Source organism: Mauremys reevesii, linkage group 5, assembly GCF_016161935.1.
Source record: "Mauremys reevesii isolate NIE-2019 linkage group 5, ASM1616193v1, whole genome shotgun sequence".
In the NCBI taxonomy this organism is placed as follows: domain Eukaryota; kingdom Metazoa; phylum Chordata; order Testudines; family Geoemydidae; genus Mauremys; species Mauremys reevesii.
In genome coordinates, this window is record NC_052627.1 from 130,519,217 (window position 1) to 130,541,741 (window position 22,525).

A 22,525-nucleotide genomic window follows, 5' to 3' on the forward strand; every position below is an offset into this window, starting at 1 on the left:
GCTGATTTTGAGGAGTGTTTCCTAAATCTGGACAGTGTGCAGGTCAGGGACCCCAGAATACCAGTAACATAAACCCTTCCCACAAATGGTGGGACCAGGGACTACCAGCTCAGCTCTGAATGAACCCAGACTCCTAGAGGAAAACACCTACAGACCAGCCAATGGGGACTGCTCGGGGGGATTCCACGTAGGGGGACCATACATCCCATTTTAGCCAGGACAGTCCCCTTTTTTAAGCCCTGTCCTAACTTTTTTGGCAAAACTAAGCATTTGTCCTGTTTGCTTTTGCCAACTCGATCCGCGATGCCAGCCCCAGCCACGTAGCGGGGGCAGGGCTTGGGCCAGCCCCCTGCAAGGGGGCCTCAGGCTAGCCCCACACGGTGTCCCGTTTTCCCTTGGGGAAATATTGTCACCCTAATTCCATGGCCTAACCAGCCAGGGGACCTGTGGAATTGCTCCATGCTGTGCCCTGTCGTCCCTAGAGGAACGGATTCGGGTGAAGCTTGCATAGCAGCATTCTTGTAGCTATAGGGTGGAGGCAGAAGGAGATGCTGGGAGGGAAAACTGACAGAGAAAAGAAAACATCCTGCTTTCAAGGCTTATTTGTAACGCCCACAATCCCAGCATGCTTCACTCCCGCAAAGGGAGCCAAACCCGGAGCTCCTGGCTGAGATTTCATTCAGACCTTACTCAAATGAAGCTCCCACTGACTTCACTTCAGCAGGACGGAGCAGGTGAGACCTGGGGATGTGGCCTCAGGCGATTAAGGGAATAATAGTGAGTCACCTTGCAGCATCTGATATCTGTCTGTAACTGAATGCACAGCTACAATAACACTGCAAACTTCCTGCCTGAGTCAGTGGCGGGAGGGAGATAACGGGGCTCTGAGCCATAACGCTGATAAGCTCTGGGACTGTGAGGGGAAACAAACGTAGGTTCAGCTGTCTGTTTGTTGCTATTCCCCACCCACCTGATCGTGCCCTTCCTGATAGGCAGTGCTATGAAACCTACTGCAGCCCGTGGACTGCTCTGCATGGTCTAAAGCCATTGACTTACTCATAAGTGAGGTGACGTCTGTAATTCAGTCAGCTCATCGCTTCCAGCAAGTGCTTTTTCTAGCCATTACCCTCTGCCTGATCCTTCCCCTGCTCCACACAGGGCACCCCATCCACACCCAGCACAGCGCTCACTCCTTTCTTGCACTATGCAATCACTAACCTGCCTGACCCAACTCTTGTTCATAGCACTGGGCGTTGCATCAAGCCCTAGGTGTGTACAGACTTGCACAAGACATTTGCTGGACAAGTGCTGCTTGCGCAGTGTCACTCAGGGCGGTTTCCCTGCATCATATGGCGCCTGTGCTCCACCAGAGTCCAATCAGGGCCCAGTGAAAAGAGTACCAGCATGAGGCACAGTAAAGAATCAGTGTCTGCACTTCCTATGTCCATCTCTTTCTCTCATATACGGAGCAGCGGAACTGGTGCTCTAACGCTATCTAAGGCTTAAATTCTCATGCAGTATTTCCTGGAGCCCCCACCACACCCTGCATTCGGGGCTTCAGCTGCAGGGCACCAGGGCTCGGGGCTTCAGCCCTGCAAGTTTGAAAATATTTCCTGGAGCTCTACTCTGGACAGCTCCAGCTGAATTTAAGCCCTGACTCTATCCTTCCGCCCAAAGCCCGAGCCTTTCTCCCTTGAGCTATAACAATCACTCTAGAGAGCCGGGAGCAGTATCAGGTCTGTTATCCTCTCACTGGCCCGCCCCCTAGAAGGCAGCCTCACTCACTCATTCACACCCAGTGCTCACATGAGAGCACCTGGCTCCAGCTTGCACCAATTTATCTTGACTCTTGTTAATTTTTGTCCCTATGCTCGTCTCTTTCCTAGCGCTCTGTTCTCGCACTCCACTCTGCCCACTCCCGAGGGAGCATGTTCCGGCTGACGGGACTGGAGTCCAGAGACTTGGTCAGGTTCACTTTTTTTCCCCCCTGCTGGCTCATGCAGTAGTGCAGCAAAGTAGAAAATAAAGGATGTCATGATAGAAGAGATGCACTGTCCTGCCTGACTCCCCTGTTGATATCAGAGGATGGGAAGGGAAAGCTTTAAAGACCATCTTTTGCGGGGTGGAAGAGCCATCACTAATATTTGGAGTGCAGAAGTGACGAGCTGATAACTGTTTGCTAGTGGGTATGTTCCTGATGGGATTCCATCGTTTGGGGACAGGACAAGGAGTATACAATCCAGACGAGCCAGCAGTATGTGCTGGACCTAGACATGTAAAGACAAATGACAGGAAGGTCAGTGTTGCCCAACTCTGCTAAATTACAGGCAGCTGACTCTGTGTAATGTACCCGTTTGATCTGACCAGGGGATCCTTGCTCTGAAAGAAGACAGAAAACCCGCAAAAGTTCCTGCCAATAGCACTTAGAGGAAAATTCCTTCCCAGGCCCAGATTTGGCAATCAGGTCCACCCTGCAGGTGAGTGCAGTCCTGCAACGTGCAAGTCTCACTGAACTCAATGAAGCTGGGATTTGCTCAGCGCTTTGCAGGATCAGTTGCCAGGGGAGCAACAATCCCTGTGGCCAAATGTCTGACTCCACTTATTCCCTGAGATTTTTTTCCCCATTGAATCCTGTTTAAACTCTGCAATTCTCTGTGAGCTTGTGCCATGGCTAAGAGCACACAGCCTGCAATTGGAAAGGAAGAATTAGCTGCATTTTTATTAGCCATTCATAAACAATACCTGTTCCACTTGTTAAGCTAGATGTGACACAACACAAAGTCACCCTGAAATTCCTTGGCCCTGTGTGCGGGGTATGATACATAGATTCCGCATTTCTGCAACTATTTATAAAATGTTCCCGGTCCACCCTGGCTGTAGGTGCGCACACGACATCTGGTTTAAAAAACAGTCCATGTTTTGCCTCTTCCAGGGTGCTAGAATAGCTGAGGACTTTCCCCTAAAACAAATAAGCAAATGCTGGAGAATTGGGATTTAAACAGTTTAGACCAGCAAAGGGGGAAAATTCCACCAGGGAGAGCTGTTCCTTGAGCCAGCAGCTCCCAGATGTTTAATTACAGAGACTGTGACAGATATGGCAATTTCCTGCCATATCCTTAGGAGACCTTATTGAATTAAGCTTAAGTATCTTTGGTGTCCATTATATTAAATGAATGGTTTATGTGTTATTGCAGGCCAGGAGCATATGGAACCTCTCCAGGGGGAAATGTGAGATGTAGGAGTTCCCCGGATTATACTGAACAACGTGCCAGACAAGAAATGGACTTTTGGAACAAGAAGTCTTAAGTAGTTTTCCTGGGTAATATCTAGGGGAAGGTGAATGAAAATTCCCCACCTCCAGTTATGCAAAAGCCCAACCTTTTCAAGCAAGGTCCTGAGGAGTGGGCCTTTGTCTGCCAATCCCCTGTTACATGGGCCCAAGATCAAAAGCCCAAGCAGTATAAAGGAAAGACTGAACTGTTCATGGTGGTTCTGGTTCTGAATCTGAGACAGTTCTGAACTTTTAACCATGGGGAAAACCTAGCTGCGGACTGGTCTGATGACAGTTTGAAGGACTGACACCTACCAGAGCTTGAGGTTGGAGGTGGGGTGCGCTCTGGTAAGCTTTTTAGCATGCGTGAGGGTTCTTTGACTGTTTTTAGTATATTTTCTCTGTATTGCTTTCCCCTTAAGAATAAATGTGCTTGCTTTGAAAGAGCTGTGTGGTAACGGATAACACTAGGATGGGTAGTGAAGCCAGAGTGGGTAGGTGGCACTGTGGTAAGACTCCATAGAGAGTGTTGTTCAGTAATCCAGGCCTGAGGTGACAGTGCTATGAATTAGGAGTGTGATAGACACCAAGAGGAAAAAGTGCTCTTGGCCATCCAGGACAACTGGGATTCCGGGAATAGCTGGAGACACAAGAGCACACACACAAACAGAAAACTTCTTGGACAAAGGCTGGGGAACTCAAGAACAGGGACAGGGATACCCTTAAGATTCCCACCAACAACTGCTCCTCCAGCTCCATCAACCCACTAGCAACATCTCTGTTGGGTCTGGATTGAGCCTCAGCCAGCAAATCCTCCCCTAAATCCTAATCTCTGCCAAGCCCTGGGAAAGCACCAGCTGGGTATGATGAAAGCACAACCAGGCTGTGTGTCATCTGCACAGTAATAATGCTGCAGCTCTGCTCTCACCATGAGCCATTGTCCCACTCCACCCCCTGAGCCCTGTCAAAGAGGGAAGCATGGAACCATCAAGGGAGTCCGCCTACCCCAGCGAGGGATGGCAGGAAGGTTAGCAAAGCCGCACAGGAAGCAGCATCAGAGGCTGCTGTGGACAGCTCTGGAGGATCAAGATCAGAACATGCTTCCTCAAAGCCAGCCGAGAAACGCAAGGACTCCCGAACTGCCTTTCCAGCACGGCTTAATAACCTTCCTCTCAAAAGGCAAGATTAGAGACAGGGCAAGGACTGGTGAGAGCCAGTGACACGACTCCCTGAGAGCAAGGATGATCCACGAGCACTACTTTGGAGACCTAGGTTCAAGCTTCTGCCCTGCCACAGGCTTCCTGTGTGACTGTGGGCAAGTCACTTACTCTCTGTGCCTCAGTTTCCCATCACTTCAATGGGGATAACAGCACTGCTCAACCTCGCAGCATTGTTGTGCGGTAAATACACTAAAAATTGTGAGGCGCTGAGCTAGCCTGGTAATAGGGGCCATGTACGTACCTTAGACAGTAAGGGCCTAATGACTGCTCATTTGAGGGAATAAATGACCGGACCTTCCCACACAGAAATGTCCATCTCGGCCTTTCCTGTCACTAGCCATGAGGGGCATGGATCCAACTTGTGGGTGATGAGCGCAAAGCGCCCCGTCCTCTGTGACTGAAACTGCTTTGAATGCTGCCAAAGATGTTGCAGCTGCAGCAGTCAGCCCTGCCTGGCTCCAACAGACCCATCTGCAGAGAAGGCGGAAGATTCCTCGCAGGATCTGGGATGGGAGAGGATTCACCAGGATGCTGACAACTCAGGGCAACTCCACTGGAGACGACTTTGCAGACACAGTGGTGGAGGAGAAGGAAGATTGTTTCCCCTACATCAGTGCAGCAAGATAGGGTTTTTCAAAAATCTGTGCCACAGCTCATCAGAGTCAGCGTGTGATTCCCACCAGCCATGCGCTAATCTCCACCCCGCATAGCTCATTGTACTTGCAGTGTGTTCTGTACAGTGTACAGCTGTTGATGTTCCCTTTTCAGCCTGGGATCATCCCACTTGTAACTCAGCAATTGGGGTCACGGCACGTTAAAGGGCCCCAGAATGACTTTCAAGGAGGCCCAATGCTGTCACGTTCGGTATGGTTCCGAATCCAAACCTGGATTAGGATCAGAATTTCGCAGCTGGTCTTATTTCCCCTTCCCCCCAGTCTTGCGCACAGTCTGATAAATGCTTCCCATACAAAACAGCTCCATCTTTAAAATGGGTTGGCTCTGAACTTTGGAACGTCCGAAACCCTGATCGGAACTGAGGAGCATTTCCTTGTCTCTAGGCACAAGAAGGGCAAGGAGGAGTGTGTGGCACCATAGCCCAGGGAGGAAGTATCCATCAGAGATATCAGTACAATGTGGTTTTTATCTCCCTTTTCACACTGACGTGTTTGCCCACTTGTAAAGTTTGGGCAAAGGTTGGATTACCTTTTGCGGAATTGGCATGAGGCACTTATGCCAGCGACGCCGGCTGTTTGCTTTGTGCGGTTTATTGTGTGTTTTCGGAGTCCAGACCCTGTTAGGCCATTGTCAGGGGCGGCACTAGACATTTTGCCGCCCCAAGCATGGCAGATCCGCTGGTCCCGGGACCAGCGGACCCTCGGCAGGCAAGCCGCCGAAGGCAGCCTGCCTGCTGCCCTCCCGGCGCCGGCAGAGCGCCCCCCCGTGGCTTGCCATCCCAGGCACGCGCTTGGAGCGCTGGTGCCTGGAACCGCCCCTGGCCATTGTCACGTGCCGCTGCTGCCAGATCCATTCCTGAGTGAAGATCGTCTGGGAGGAGAGAACTTCCATCTCTAACGTCAGCTAACAAGGGAACCCGCTCTAGGCAAAAGAGGAAGAGATGTACCACGTTCTCCTTGCTATGTGCCATGGCTATATTAATAGCTCTCAACAAGGGTCAGAGGAGTTTCACACAGAGGAAGCTTTGTCTCATGGCTCGACACAGTACTGGGGTCAGGGGACCTGACGTCTATTCCTGGCTTTGCAATACATTTCTAGAGTGAGCTGAGGCAAGACACTCTGCCAGCCTGCATGCCAGCTTCCCCCTCTGCAAAGTAGGGATGGATACTCCCCTCTCAAGGATATGGTGAGGTAACGTTATCTACTGGCAAGGCAGTGTCACCTAGTGGATAGAGCACTGCACTGGGACTCAGGAAACATGGATTCTATTCCTGACTCTGTTGCTATTGGATGACCTTGGGCAAGTCACTTCCCCTCTCTGCCTCAGTTTCCCCATCTGTAAATTGGGGCTAATGATACTGACCTCCTTTTGGAAAGTACTTTGACGTCTACTGATGAGAAGCACTGCAGATGAGCTTGGTTTATTATTATTTGTGCAGCGCTTTGAGATCCTCGAGTAGAATGGGTTAGAGAAGTAGAGAATGATGTCTGCATGGTTCTGATTCAGCAGGTCCAAAATAGGGTTGAATGCCTCTGAATCTCTAGGTTGCTGGTCCAAACACAGACCAGGGTAGTAGTGTCTGAAAGCTGCTGTCATCTCATACCTGTTTGGTGGTCTGTGTGAGATGAATGTGGGTTTCAGCCCAGTTTCCAGATGACAGGTGTTTGTGGCAGACGACACACTATTTAGCAGCCTTATCAGAGAGGCTGCCATTCCTGGTTTTAAGGTCTCCTCCATGGGCAGCAGGTGAACCAGCTGTTGGGGGAGGCTAGCCCCCAGCCCTTCCCCTTCTGCCCAAGGCCCATCCCCTCCCACTCCTCTTCCACTTCGCCTCAGTCCAGAGCACCCCCACCATGGCCACCAGCTCCCCAGCTGCTCAAGCGCCGGGCAGCCAGCACAGTCCTGGTCCCAGCGCCCCCATCCCCAGGCCTTGTGAGCACCAGTCTGTCTGCCCGCCCCAGCCTCAGCTTGGGTTACAGAACAGCAGAAAGGGAACTGGAAGCAGGCAGGATGGGGCCTGAGGGAGGAGCATGGACAGGGCCACACCAGGCTGTCTGGGGAGACTCAGCCTCCCCTGGCCTATGATCCCCATCACCCATGGTCTCCTCTAAAAGACCCTTCCCATAGCAAGCTGCATGGAAATGAATTTATCTACCTCAGAGACACAAAGCTCAGTTAACCCTGCCAGGATTTGAACCTGAAGGAGTCTAAGCAACCTAAAACTGACACTTAAACCAGTAAGTTATCCACTTAGAATATCAGGGTTGGAAGGGATCTCAGGAGATCATCTAGTCCAAGCCCCTGCTCAAAGCAGGACCAATTCCCAGACATATTTTTTTTAACCCAAGTTCCCTAAATGGCCCCCTCAAGGATTGAACTCACAACCCTGGGTTTCAGCACGCCAATGCTCTATCAGGCAAGCACATTTATGCTCCCCAAGTGTGAAAGTAATCCTCTCTTCGTCTTCTTTTCAATGCCTCCCCACATAGCTAATACGTGCTGTTCAGTTTTTAAACTGAAGTTTGTTGCAGTGCATTTGCAATCCTACTGATCAGGGAAACCCCTACAAGAAATCTTTAACAAATTTTTGCAGCGGAAGATAGATTTGGAGCGGGGGAGTATCTCATGGAGCAGGGAATGGTGATGGGAATACATACAGTGGAGGCAGACAGGGGATGGAACAGCGAAGGAATTCATATTTTAGAAATCCTAGAATCTCATTTTACTTACAAGCCTGCCTTGCTGCTCCATTTATCAACCAAGATAAACACAAGCGCCACAAAGCTTCACTGTTGAACCAGAGAGAGGATGTATCTGACAAGCAATTCCCAAACAGCCAGGCACTCCCAAGGATATCACATAACATCCTCCTTACGTCATCCTAGGAGCAGAGCCAGACCGACTGCGTTACATTACTTCTTTTGCCTGCTGCACAAGGCAACAGCCAGTGCCGATGTGGCTGGGCCCATTTCACCCACTGTCCTTTCAACTGGAGCCCTGCTCAAAATTCCACTCACTTTATAAAGTGCACGTGGGACTCTGAATATTTTGTGCTTTTGCAGCACCTCTCTCAAAGCACTGTGCAAACGGGAATGGGAGCTCACAGAAGTGAGATGGAACAAGCCTGTGAGCTCACCCAGTCTCTCTCCCTGCTCATGCAGAATTTTTCCCTTTCCTGATACTCAGTTTACATTTCCCCATTATTGCTGATTTGTAGTAGCACCTAGGAGCCCCAGTTGTGACCAGGACCCCATTGTGCTAGGTGCTGCACAAACACAGACCAAAAAAACCCCCAGTCTCTGCCTTTCTTAAATTCATTATATTAGTCCCAGTAGTATGTGTCACCCCAGTTCCTCTCCCTCCTTGGAATGACCATCACCATTGTACAGAATAGGAAACTGCGGACCACTGAGTAGCCAAAGGGCGTAGAAGTCTGTAGCAGAAGTGGGAACAAACCTGTCTCCTCATCCTTTGCCCCAAGTCTGACCTGCCCCTCCCTGATTTGTGTATGTATACCCAGTATCTTACACTCTATGGGTGAATTTCTGCCCCCTGGGTACAGCATGCAATTCTGCTTGACTTCAGTTGGATGCACATATCTGTGGACAAAACTGGATCTTTCCTAAAATGATAATAGTTCTCACATTATCTTGCACTTACAGAGAACGTTTTCTTGCAAAGGACTCCAGCGCTCTCTCCAAGCTTCACAGATGGGACTCACTGGGCAGGAATGCAGCATCTGTTTAACATCATGCAACACTTCACTATAGTGTGGGACAGGCAGTGGGGAGGAAACAGTGTATACAGCTGAAATTGTAAGTGGTATTTCAGGCGCAGTAGGCAAGAAACAATTCCCTACGCTGGGCTTTGGCCAGGACATTTTGGTCAATGAGACCGTTCCCAGGGGATCTTTAGTAAGCACGTAGTCAGGGCCTTGGTTGTACATCTCATCCAAAATAGAATCCCCAATTTAGAATCATACCAACCCTCTGCGAAGGTATCGAGGTCACTGGCTGCTCTGAGGGAGGGAGTCAGCATGGTTATTTCCTACAGCACTCTGAGTCTTCCCTCCAATCCAAGTACTGACCAGACAGGAGACGGTTTAGCTCCTGAGGTGCCTCGTCCCTACCTGGGAGAGGCTGTCTCTGTAGGGGCAGCAGCAAGGATTAACCCCTCGGACCAGTTACATCCTGGATATTTTCCCTGAACCTGCCAGTAATGGTTAGGGGTTCTGTGATGTGGACACATGTCCCCAGTGGACATCTTGAGATTGCTAGATCATTTACAGAAGAGGCCTCTAAACAGCTCTCAGATGGTAACACAGTCCAGTCACTGCCAAGTGAGTGTAGCTCCAAAGGAACCAGCCAGAACTAACAGGTGCTGGGGTCCCCTGATAATGAATCTACGTCCTGCAAACTGACACAACTATCATATAAACCACACACACACACACAGGATCTGAAAGTTGAATTTGGGGCGTTTGATACACACACATGCTCCAGAACAAGCTAATCCCCCTAGAGATCCTGTTCCATTTGCAGCCCTCTCTTTATGGATTTTGATTTCTACCCACTTTGCTCAAGTTGAGCTGTCTACCCAGATCACATCCACTCTGGGCTTAGGCTTTTCCATAGCCCTTTGGGACCCCGGAAGTCCTGTAGCTATAACATCCACTTGCAAAACTGAAAGTTGATTATAGCGACGTACTTAAGGGCTCCCGCCTGAGAGGTAAAGTCTGCAGTAGCTGAGGATAATCAGAAGCTTGCTGGATTGGTCCCTTCCTCCAACATGATCTGCAAAAGGAGCCATACAGGATGAATCTATTACAATGCAAATATGTGGGGGGAGGGGAGGGCGAGGGAGGATTGCATCAAGCTGTGAACTCCTTGCTGACACCTGGAACAAAGATATATCTGTTGTGCCCCATGGCCTTGGTCTCAGGGATTTAAAACGCATGTGTTTATGTTTTGGTTTCCTTGGGTTGGACTGAGTACATGGAGTGGCGGTTTCTTTCTGAGCTGTGACTGGAGCAGAGTTAGCCCTCTGTTAAACATCACCCCATCCTTCCATGCAAGCCCCTTAAACACTCATTAATCCCCAACACCCCTGTCACCATTTACAGAAGGGGAAACTGAGGCACGGAGCAGGTTAAGTGACCTGCCACAGGGTGAGTCACTGGCAGAGCCAATAATAGAACCCAGGACTCAAGACTCACACTTTCCTGCTCTGGCCACCAGCCACGGTTCCCTCCTTCATCCCTTTGCGGTTAACCCCTTCCATCCACAATCGGACGGCATGTGTGTTGGAGGCAGAGACAGAATGTTCCGTGTTCCCCGCACTCCTGTGTTTGGAGAGTCAAGTGGGTATATGGCTTAAATGAAAACAGACTCGGGGAGAGAGAGTCAATTCCTCAGGAGGAGGGTTTAAAAAAAACTACTAAGAGCAGGCGCGGGAGCCACAGCTGTGGGACTGTAGCCGTCCAAAACATGCAGTCCTGGAAACCGGGGAGAAATCGTTTGGGCTTGACTAATTAGGCCAAGATTTAAAAACTAGGAAAGGCCAAAGGAGGCTTTATTTAGACATGTAAATAAGTGATCTGATTTGCAAAAAGCGCTGAGCTCCTAGCAGCACCCCGTGCCAATCTGAGCCTTTGCAAGCAATTTCAATACTGGTTAGCAGGAGGAGTGTCCGTCCTCCAGCATTTCACGTGCCATCACATCCTATCTCTTCTAAGCATGACGAGGCAATACAGCACGAAAAACGTTGCACACGGTGACTCCACGCTACAATCTTAGGCATTAGAGAGGGTCTGTCTCCCTGCTAGGGCTGGCTTCAGACAGGTGACTGAGCCAGAAAGCTGCCCTGCTCCTAGCATGAACCATGCCGAGCTCCCCACAAGATGGCAGTGACATGACCAGAAGCCACAGTGATGGGCACAGCACAAGGCCCTCACTAGATGGATAAATAACAACAGAGTTCACGAATCGGTAGGGATTTGAACAGCCCTAGATAAACACTGGGAGGAGAGGAACACAATGGACAATAACTGACTCCTAAACACAATATTCCCAAAATACAGGCCAGATTTTGTGTGTGTGTGTGTGTGTGTGTGTGTGTGTGTGTGTGTGTGTGTGTGTGTGTGTGTGTGTGAAAACACACACACACACACATCAGTTTTTTTAAATAATCAATCAGTCAAATGTTCTGGTGGAGACAAGGTGAGTGAGGAAATATCTTTTATTGGACCAACTTCAGTTGGCAAGAGAGACCAGCTTTCAAGCTACACCGAGCTCTTCTTCAGGTCTGGGAAACTAACTCAAAGTGTCTTTGTTAAATATAAGGTTTGAACAGATTATTTCTAGGGACCGTTCAAGCTGAAGTGGCCTGTTAACACCCCTCCATTCATAGGGAGGAAAGGGGGGGCAGCTGCGGTTTGGGTGGTTAAGTGGGTTACAAATTGTTGTAATAAGCCATAAATCCTGTGTCTCTATTCAGTCCATGATTTTTAGCGTCTAGCAAATTTATGAATTTAAGCCCCCAGACTTGTCTTTTGAAAGTGTGGTGCAGTTTCCTTTGAGCATGAGGACTGAGAGGTCAGATACAGAGTGATCGCTTGATGAAAAGTGTTCACCCACGGATGATATGCTGGGTTTTGTCTTTTATCATTTTCCTGTGTGAGTTCATTCGAGAGCATAGTGCTTGTCTGGTTTCACACACAGTTGCTGTTAGGGCACTTGGTGCACTGGTTGAGGCGCACCGCATGTTGTGATAGGTCTGTGTAGGATCCATGGATCTTGAAAGGTGTGTGGTGCGGGAGGTGTTGATCATTGTAGCCATGGAGATATGTCTACAGGTTTTGCATCTGTTGTCCTGGCAGGGTCTGGTGCCGCTTTGAGGAGGTGTGTCCTGGCCTGTGGGGAGCTTGCTTCTGCTGATGAGGTTGGGGGGTTGTGTGAAGGCCAGAAGAGGGGGTTCAGGAAAGATTTCTTTCAGGATGGGGTCCCCATCGAGTATGGACTGTTTGATGATACCCCATATGGGTTCCAGTGTGGGGTGGTAGGTTGTGCGGTCGGAGGTAGCTGGCTTGGTAGCATTTTGTTGGTTATCAGAGGGGTAGCTGTGTTAGTCTGGATCTGTAAAAGCAGCAAAGAATCCTGTGGCACCTTATAGACTAACAGACGTTTTGCAGCATGAGCTTTCGTGGGTGAATACCCACTTCTTCGGATGCAAGTAGTGGAAATTTCCAGGGGCAGGTTTATATATGCAAGCAAGAAGCAAGCTAGAGATTTTGTTGGTTGTTTCACATGTTCTTTTTTACCTCCGCTTGTTATTTTGGTGTTACTGTGTCCAAGTAACAAACTAAAGGCCTGTTTGTGCAGTCCTCATTGTCCTCGGAGTGCTGTGCAAGCAAATGGATTCACTCTGCCCCTGTGTTTGGTATGAAAACACTGAGGTGCCTACAACAAACACTGGCACCCCAGCGCCTGCCTGCCGCTATCTCACCCGGCGCTGCGATCCTGTTAGATCTCGCCTGCTAAGCCAGGACCATGCTGTAAACAGGGGTTACTCACCCCTGCCGCGCCTCCTGCTGGTCGGTCCCGGAATGTCCCTCGGTCCGGCCCTGGAGCGCCCCCGGCAGGCTGGTGACCCGCCTGTTTTCTGGCCCCGGCGTCCCTCCCTGGACCCGGTGTTGCCGGCCCAAAAAAGGCCTGAGGCAGCAAACAGTGGTTCGTTGCCCGGTGTGCGTCGCACTAATTATCACACCAGGGTGGAGAATGCAGAAAAAGTTTATTTGAGCTCAAGTAAGGTGCCAGGGAGGTATTTACAACCTCAAATCCTGCACACCCAGATACAAGCTGTGTGTCCCTTCTTATACATGATTTCAACAAGGCATTCTCATTACCCCCCATTGCCCACTCACCCCCCTTCTCCCTTCTAGTCCCCTCCCATATAATAGGCACTTTGTATAGTTAACAATTACATCAAACAGATTAAATCATTCTTGACAGCAAACAATTCATCTCATAACTTTTCAAGGCTGTTACCTTGGTTTACTTCTGAATTTATTACCTTGTCCCTCCTCCCCTCTTTATAAACTAAACAGGAGATAGTAAAGGGGCCCTATCTTCTGGTGTCTTACACTGATAAGGAGCAGTTACACATTCCATTCTAAATGCTGACTTAGGAATTCAACTAGAGTTTAACATAAAGGGACTCTTAGACCAGCATAAAATAACTTTGGTCCATTCAGGCCTGGTACTGAAAAGCTTCATTAACACTGTGTTTTTCTACCCTCCTGAGTTATCTAGGGATATGCCTAATGGCACCAACAATCCCCCCCTTTGAGAATACTCAACAAACATTTGGCTGAGTTTTCTCATACTTTGAACAAAAACAACAATTAAACTCTAGGAGCTGGGGTATTCAGTTCCACATTCATCCTCCCTATGGACCCGGTAGGATTCGGTATGTGGAAGCCCACACCCACCCTAACCGGTCCACATGCCTGGAAGGAGCATTGTGAATGTCCATACTTCCATCCAGAAAGTGTCCAAGTATGTCATCCCCCTGACCACAGATCAGATGGTTCCTGATAGTCTGTAAGGGCAGTGGGCCAAGTCTGGTGCTCAAGATCCATCTAAATATACCAGATCCCACTGCAATACCTTCCCAGTCTCAGTGATTCTCAATACCATCTCTGTCAGCAACTTCTGGGTCATAGAACTAAGGGTGGAAATGACATGTAACCCACCAACTCCAGCTTGTATTTGGGATAGCTGAGCTTTAAAAATAAGGCTAGTGGCCTTTTTCTAGGTGGCCCAATTTCTTATCATGTTCCCAGCTTTTAAGAATATTTCAAATGGTTGCTATATTATTGGCCTGAGTCCACAGAGATCTGGTCAATTCCCTCTTCTTGCAGAGGAAACAATCTAGGCTCTCTGTTGTACTAATCTAATGGCAGCCCCTTGTGAGCAATACATGCTGGAGGATTTATCCAAAACACAGGGTGCAGCCTGTAGAATAAACCCCAAAATCTAATCAATACCACAGTCTCAAACAGGGGTCCCACAGATTTCTTCCTGCCAGTGTATAATTCTTGGTTTCTACACCAGGGTCAGTCCTTAATGTCCTTTTTGGTCAGGAAATCCTGGATTCTGACACTGCACAACGCTGTTGGTGGTCACCAGGACTTAATAAGGGTCTTTCCAGCATAGAGCCAAAGCAGTCTTTCGCTGGTGGAGCTTTACATCAATCCAGTTTCCTGGTTCCAAGAAGTGGCAGGCCTCCTAGGGTCTTTATGTAGTTTGTCTTTACCTGTGAAAAAAAGAAACCTAACACATTTCATGAGTGCCTGTCAACGATTTGCAGACTCTACAGCTGTGTGGGCACATTTAATTAAGCCCCCCTTGTCTTGGTTGTTAGCTAAGTCTTAGCTGAGAGCAGTGTCCTGAAATGGGGCTAATGCCCTATCTTTAAACTCAGCATGTTAGCTATTTTTCCCCAGTTAACTCGTTCTTCTTCCTTTGTCCTGTCTGGCTTCTTTTAACCTACAAAGGAAACTTAGCCTTCACTTATACATCTTTTTCTAACAATGAACACATATACATTGCCTTTATACAGTACATTAGTCTTATTATTTAAAGTTTGTCACATCTATCCTTTTACTAAAATAACTTTTTCCAGAGCTTTGGGACAACAAATTAGGACAAGCACACCCACTTTAACGAGTTTATTTCATAGAGCCTCTAGTCCAATAGTTTCCCACCATCCCCAGCCCTCTGGCTAGAAATCTGAAATAGCCAGAAGGATCCAAATACAATATGGGGAGTGGGTTAACTTTCCATATCCTTGCTTCCAAAAACTATTAGTATGCAAGTTTCACTAACAATTTTCAATTAAAAGATTTGGCCAATAAAGTTTCTCTTTCTCTTACTTAAGGAGATGTATTAGACTTTAGTATATCACATGTTTCCCAATTTATCCAAGCACTTTGTATTTCAAGTTGAACAAAACAAGTATCTGTATTCCAATCCAGACTATCCCATAAACAAAATAATTTTGGCCACAAGACAGAACATAAAACACAAAACATAATTTTTACTGTGCCATCAAAGGCATGGTATGTTGAATGCTGTTCAGCTAGCATCAGTTTTCTCTGATTATCTGAAAGACAAAAACAGAAGTCTACCCTTTCTGGGCAATCAATCATCACTGAAAATATACAAGTACCTTAGTTGATCTCAGGCAAAACAGGGGAATTACCCCATATTTTCATATATATATTTTTCATAGGCAGCTTAGGTCTCAGTGACTTCTACTTTATCAGTTAGATAACTTGCATCAATACAGATGCTTCCTGACTTGCTCTTTACTTTTAACTCCTGCTTTTAAACACTGAAAGAAAACATCACCACTTATAGTGCCTTTAGAACCTAATAAGATTTCAATTACATAGCACTATATACATTTTTTAGATAATTCAACTAAATGGGTCATAACCAAATGATTGCAATCTAATAATTTCTTTGCCTGAATTTATTTAAAAACATTTCAAAGACCCCAAGAATTTTCTCTTTAGCATTTTTACAAAGTTCAACTGCTGTTCCTCCAGCAACTATGGAGTTAACTTTTCACACTGCCTTAAATCACTCACTTGTTTTCTCCAACAACCACTTTTCTCAACTTAAATCACTATTACAAGTATCCTCCTGGGTATTTGAAATCCCCATGTTTATACCTACGTACTCCTTTCTTCTACTAGACCCTCAAAAGTTTCCAACCCGTTTTCCAATCTCTCCGTCTGTTGCTTGCCTGCCTGGGCCCGATCCTTCTTTTCTAGCTGAACCGTTCTTTCCCTAGACACCAATTTGCTCCACTGCCAGTTTTAACTAAGGGGGGGTTGGTTTCTCAATTAGCCCCCACCCTTCTGGTCTTTTTCCATAAAACATTTGAACTCACAAGACTACCCGAGTCCTCCCTTGTGAGGCTTGCCACCTGGGCAAAACACATGGCCCACTGGTGTTTAATCATTTAATTTCCCTTTATAGCAAACACACTGCTATTACGGTGTATGCTGAGCACAAATAGTTAAATTTTGGCAAGTCCCTGAAGGACTGGTACTTGCTTAGCCAGGGCTTCCTTTTCTAACTGGATATCCTGTCTCAAAACCTGCAACTTGCCCTGGGTGCAGGTTTGAGTTGCTGTCTGGGTCATGATCTATGCTCTTAATTGCTCAATTCTAGTTATCAAGTACATATTTGTTCTTTTTCTCCAACTACTCTATTGCCCAGTCCTGCTGCAACTGGGGGTAGAACCCCTTTCCAGTTCTCAGACTTACTGCAGCTGAGAGTAGGCTCATCTTTAATCATGCAATCCTCAACATATAACACCAACAGTACCAAACAAAAGAAACACAACATAACAAAGGTAAAACAAATAGATGGTGTAAATTCTATAGGGCTCCCCCATTCTCAATTACTCACCAAACTGTGACAAATCTGTTACCAATTTATCTATTGCAGGACGTCGGGGGAGGACAAAACACACCATATAACCAAACCCCAAAGCTTCCCCAAGCCTTAAGCCACTTTAATACTTACACATATCCAGACTGACCACGTCTGTATATAACATTCAGAGAAGGGGAATAGGTGGACAGGAGATTATTCTGTATACAGCTTATCCAGTATTTCCAACATGCTTCCACTCTTGGGAGAGCTGTTCTTTTACACCCTGGAATCTCCTGCAGTGTCTCTTTCAGAGATTCAGGTCACCAAGCCATACCAACTCTGGGATTGCAAAGACTGTTAAATCTCACTGAACAGTTAAGCTTTGCAAATGCAATCTCAGTTCTGTAACTTATATTACCTTTAATTTACCTCTGTCTATATTTTCCCACAGCCAGCTGGGGATAAAAGCAGTTTTTCTTTGTACTTAACATAGTCTGACCTAATACACAGAGCAGCTCTCCTTATCTCTGGGCTTAGCTGAGTTTCAAATTAACCCATTCCTAGACGAATTGCTCACACCGTGTCAGAGGCTTTTCCTTTGGTAATTAAAAGCTCCTCTGAGATATATGATCTTATCTAGATTGAAGATACCTTCTAATGGACATTGTTTAGATGGATTTTCACGCGTGTAAAGATTCCAATTCTCTAAATACCTGCAGGTTTCAGGACCATAATGTACGTACATGTACTATGCTGGGGTACCCTTAGGGGGTGAGGTAGAATGTTTAGACTGTCCCTTCCCCCATTTTCCACTTACACACACAAAGAGGGGGGCCCTGTCCGCGCTAGCGGCTCATAAACTAAGAATCTCTCCCTACGGGGGGGGGAGGGAAGATGGGTTCACACATTCCTAGACCCAGGCAGCTTCCTCGCCGGACGATGCCAGGCTGAGTCAGCCCACCGTGGGTCGGATCTCCTAAAGATCCACTAATTACTGGGCTTGCGTTAGACTAGTCCTGATCATTAGCATTTGCTTCACAGGTTAATCTGGGCGTCTTCCAGTAACAGACACTCACACTGGTATACACACACACACACACACACACACACACACCAAGACCATTATTCCCACGGACAATCCTCCTCCCAATGCAGCTCTGGGGCATATGATGGGGGATTTTTACAAGAGCTCTCTATACAAACAGTTTCAAAAGCTACCCATTCGCTAACAAAACAAAAGTAATTGAAGGATCATGTTGTAATTAAGTGATCCTTCTGGTGGCCACCTTTCCTGGCTCTCTAGTTGATATTGAAGCCAGTCTACTGTACAGAACCTTTTAGTTTACCCTTAATCATTGGATCCAAACCAAACACTTTCCAATTTGCTAGAATGCATTCTGGGGCATACACCGTGCCCTGCCTGTACTCTATCCCTGCCCCATACCTATGGGAAGACACTGGCGTCCCCAGGTCTTAACAGGCAAACAAAGGTTAACAGCACTGAACTGTTCCTACCTTTTCCACAGGACCGGTTCCTCACCGTCGCCCGCAGCTGCTTCTCCACTATCTGAGTGCGTTGCACCGTTGTGCCTTCCAAGGTCGGTCTGACACGTCCCTGCCGAGGCCCCCGGTAAAAGCACCGGTGCGCGCTGGGCATCGGCTGTGACTGTCGTCCACCGGCCATTGGAGGAGTCCGGGCAAGGCATAATTTTGCCTCGAGCCCACCCAGGGACGCCAAGACTGTTGCCGGCCCAAAAAAGGCCTGAGGCAGCAAACAGTGGTTCGTTGCCCGGTGTGCGTCGCACTAATTATCACACCAGGGTGGAGAATGCAGAAAAAGTTTATTTGAGCTCAAGTAAGGTGCCAGGGAGGTATTTACAACCTCAAATCCTGCACACCCAGATACAAGCTGTGTGTCCCTTCTTATACATGATTTCAACAAGGCATTCTCATTACCCCCCATTGCCCACTCACCCCCCTTCTCCCTTCTAGTCCCCTCCCATATAATAGGCACTTTGTATAGTTAACAATTACATCAAACAGATTAAATCATTCTTGACAGCAAACAATTCATCTCATAACTTTTCAAGGCTGTTACCTTGGTTTACTTCTGAATTTATTACCTTGTCCCTCCTCCCCTCTTTCTAAACTAAACAGGAGATAGTAAAAGGGGCCCTATCTTCTGGTGTCTTACACTGATAAGGAGCAGTTACACATTCCATTCTAAATGCTGACTTAGGAATTCAACTAGAGTTTAACATAAAGGGACTCTTAGACCAGCATAAAATAACTTTGGTCCATTCAGGCCTGGTACTGAAAAGCTTCATTAACACTGTGTTTTTCTACCCTCCTGAGTTATCTAGGGATATGCCTAATGGCACCAACACCGGTGCCCGCTATCTCCAATTGGGTCTCCCCCTCCCAGGGGAACCCCGCGCTACTATCCCCGCCTTGCCTCAGTAGTGGCTACTGACAGTCATGGTCTAGCCCCACACCCTGGGGCAGACTGCAGTATCAGCCCACTCATCACAGGCAAAGGGGGTTTTGGACCTGCTGCTTCGTCCTACCCCTGGGCTGCCCTCTGCAACCCACAGTACCTATGGCCCTTTTGCTAGGCCGCAGCCTGGGGCTTTCCAGGCTGGAGCTTCCCCAGCTCCTCGGCCTGTTCCCAGCCCTGCTTCACCCTCAGGTACCTTGTCTTAAGCCCTAAGCAGCCAGGCCCATCCCTCTCTGAAGGCAGAGAGAGACTCTGCCTGGGCTCTGGCTTTCCTGCCTCTTATAATCCCCAGGGCTTCAGTTTGGGGCGTGGCCCCAGCTGCAGCCACTTTCCCCATCAGTGCAGCCTCCAGCTAAAAGCCCCTTCCCAGGGCTGTTTTAAAGCCCCACCAGGCGGGAGCGGATAGCCACTCCGCTACACATGCATACTCCATATGAGGACAGGAGTTCTCCAAGGAGCAAAGAAGGTGCTGGGGATGCCGTCGGTAGCGCTCTTCTGGAGCCATACCTCAGCATTTTACCACCCGGGGTGAGCAAGCATATTTGCACCCCCTAAAGGTGACATGTGGGGCGGGGGCATGTGCGGTCATGTGCCCCCCCGCCAGATTTCTGCTTTCCATTTAGCACAATGCTTTTCAAACTGTAGGGCACTCCTTCCAAGGGGACGCACTCCACAGTTTGAAAACCATTGCCTCCTGCCAGAAGCCGGCAGATCAGAAGCTGATGGGAGACGCTTGGGCCCCTGGCTCTCCACACTGTGGGAGTCAGGGTGCTGGCTGGCTCCCCGGCAGCCCTCCCGGCCCTGCTTCCCGAGCCGAGCACTCCCCAGGCAGGTGGGGGCGGCACAGCTCCGAGCTGCGCCCCTGACATGCTCTTGCCTCTGTCCCAAAGGAGCCTGGCGCTGGCCAGCGACACCCCCTGGAGCCGGCCCCTGCCCACAGAACCCATGAGATGCTCCCCAGGATGCTCCCTGCAGTACTCATCCCCCATGGGCCCCTGCCTCTCAGCTGCCCGGTCACACCCCGCTCACCACCCACCCAGGGACCTGCCATTGCAGCTGACTCACTCTCCCCACACTCCCTGTCTGCAGAGCGGAACTGGCCCTTGCTCCCATTGGCGTCCCTGTCCCAGGCCATGGCTGCCGGGCTCACGGTCACACAGTCTGATCTTGGCCGTGGTGCCCAGCCCAGCTGCCGGGGGCAGGCGGCTGCTGCTGGCAGGGCGGACTCGCTCCCACCAGCTCTGGAACCCGAGGCCGTGAGAACGGAGCGACCCCGAGGGTTACCCTATTTCAAGTTCCAAACAGAGGCCACTGCCTGGGGAGGGTACAGTGGGGGGGCTGCTGGAGGGGGTGTCTCTCTACTGGGAAGGGGTATTGGAGGGTGCTGGAGCAGATATTTGGGGGGTGCTGTAAGGGGATGTATGTCCTGGGAGGGATACTGTGGGCCATTGGAGAAGGTACTGAGGGGTGCTGGAGGGGGTCTCTGTGGCAGGGGTACTCACTGCAGGTCATGCTCCCTGTTGCAATAACAGGGTGGATGGCACAGGCCTGGGATGCAGCGCCAGCCCATCAGTCAGCACCTCCATGTAGGCCTCTCCCTCTCCCCAGAGTGGGGGGCTGGTGGCACTCAGTACCCTGCCCGCCTGCTGCTGCCATCGCAGTCCTAGCGTGCAGGGAGAGCCTGCTCTGGCCGGGGTCACTGGGCCCGCGATCCTGTGGGGGGTGGGGGATGCTGAGCCAACGCTGCTGGGCCTGATCCTGGGGAGAGAGGACTGATGCCGCTGCACCCGATCCTGCTCCACCCATTTTTTCCGCCACTACCAGCTTTGTGCACTGGGAGGCCGCTCAAACACACACACCCCTCCACCAGTTACTGCCCTGCGCTCTTCCCACTGGGTTAAAGCTGAGTGTCCCATCTTGGCATTAGAAGGCCCTGTGCATGGGGTGGGTGAGGAGAAGAAATAAGAATTACTGGTTTCCCAAGGCTTAATTTCTCAATGTTTGTAAAACCTTTTGAGCATCTCCAATGCAAGGCACCGCAGAAGCGCACAGTAATTAAGACAGTGCCATAAGCCTAATAGACTGGTTGTTACCTTTTGCCACCAGGTACCAGACTGGTATCTGAGATGCTGCAGTTTCCTCCTTCTACAGTGAATCCTCACACGTGTGTGCACCTGTGACGGGGTCTCTCAGGCTTTCTCTGGAGACACCAGCACCCAGACACTCCCTGCCCAAGGAAAATCCACTCGGACTGGGCAACCAATGAGACAGTCCTCCAGAGGCCTAGATGTGCCAGGAGCAAATATTGACCAATCAGGAACCACCGGACCCATTAAGAAGGCTTGCCAGTTTTTGCTCAGGGGCAGAGGTGGGTGAGATTGGGATGGGAAGGAGTCCTTCAGTGCTGACCCAGGCCAAGGCCTGGCCTTAAGTGCCGAAACAAAGTGCTTGTTTAAAAGTGCAGCCAGCTGACTCCAGAGTGGCTATTTTTGTTTAGAGACTGATGCCAAGCTTACGGCACAGACTACCCAGCCTCAAGCAGGGGGCCCAACGCCGCAGACTAAGGGAGGGGACTGGATGCTGAACTGCTTGTGTCCCTGAAGGGGGCACTGCAGAGCAGCCCTGCCTGCCGCAGCCCTGTCTCATGACTAGATCTCCCTTGGAAGAACAGTGCCTTGAACTGGAGCATATCAGCTCCAGCCTCCTCACCCCCCATCCCGACTTCAAACAGCAGGGCTGATCAAAGCTCCCAGGACAAGAGCCTCGCAGCCTTTACCAAGATACCAACAAACAGACCTGTCTTAGGGTACGTCTACACTACGGGATTATTCCGAATTTACATAAACCGGTTTAACAAAACAGATTGTATAAAATCGAGTGTGCGCGGCCACACTAAACACATTAAATCGGTGGTGTGCGTCCACGGTCCGAGGCTAGCGTCGATTTCTGGAGCATTGCACTGTGGGTAGCTACTCCGTAGCTATCCCATAGTTCCCGCAGCCTCCCCCGCCCCTTTGAATTTCCGGGTTGAGATCCCAGTGCCTGATGCGGCAAAAATCATTGTCGTGGGTGGTTCTGGGTAAATGCCGTCAGTCACTCCTTCCGCTGGGAAAGCAACAGCAGACAAGCATTTCATGCCTTTTTTTCCCTGGATTGCCCTGGAATATAGCATGGCAATCATGGAGCCTGTTTCGCCTTTTGTGACTGTCACCGTATGTGTACTAGATGCCGCTCACAGAGGCGATTCAGCAGCGCTACACAGCAGCATGCTTTTGCTTTTGCATGATAGCAGAAATGGTTATCAGCCATATTGTACCATCTACCATACCATAAATTGGTAATAAGATGATCGTGGCTACCAGTCCTTTTGCACTGTTCCATTTGCTGCTGTCATAAGTGCCCCTGGCTGCT

At 49.1% G+C, this 22,525-nt stretch overlaps 1 long non-coding RNA gene across 1 annotated transcript; it reads left to right on the forward strand.

Annotated features, from left to right (window-relative positions):
- The first annotated feature begins 649 nt into the window (after positions 1-649).
- LOC120406669 lies at positions 650-3,366 on the forward strand. The gene is made up of 3 exons (XR_005599465.1): positions 650-734; positions 2,368-2,477; positions 3,195-3,366. It is a non-coding gene; the product is annotated as an uncharacterized LOC120406669 (long non-coding RNA).
- Positions 3,367-22,525: the final 19,159 nt, after the last annotated feature.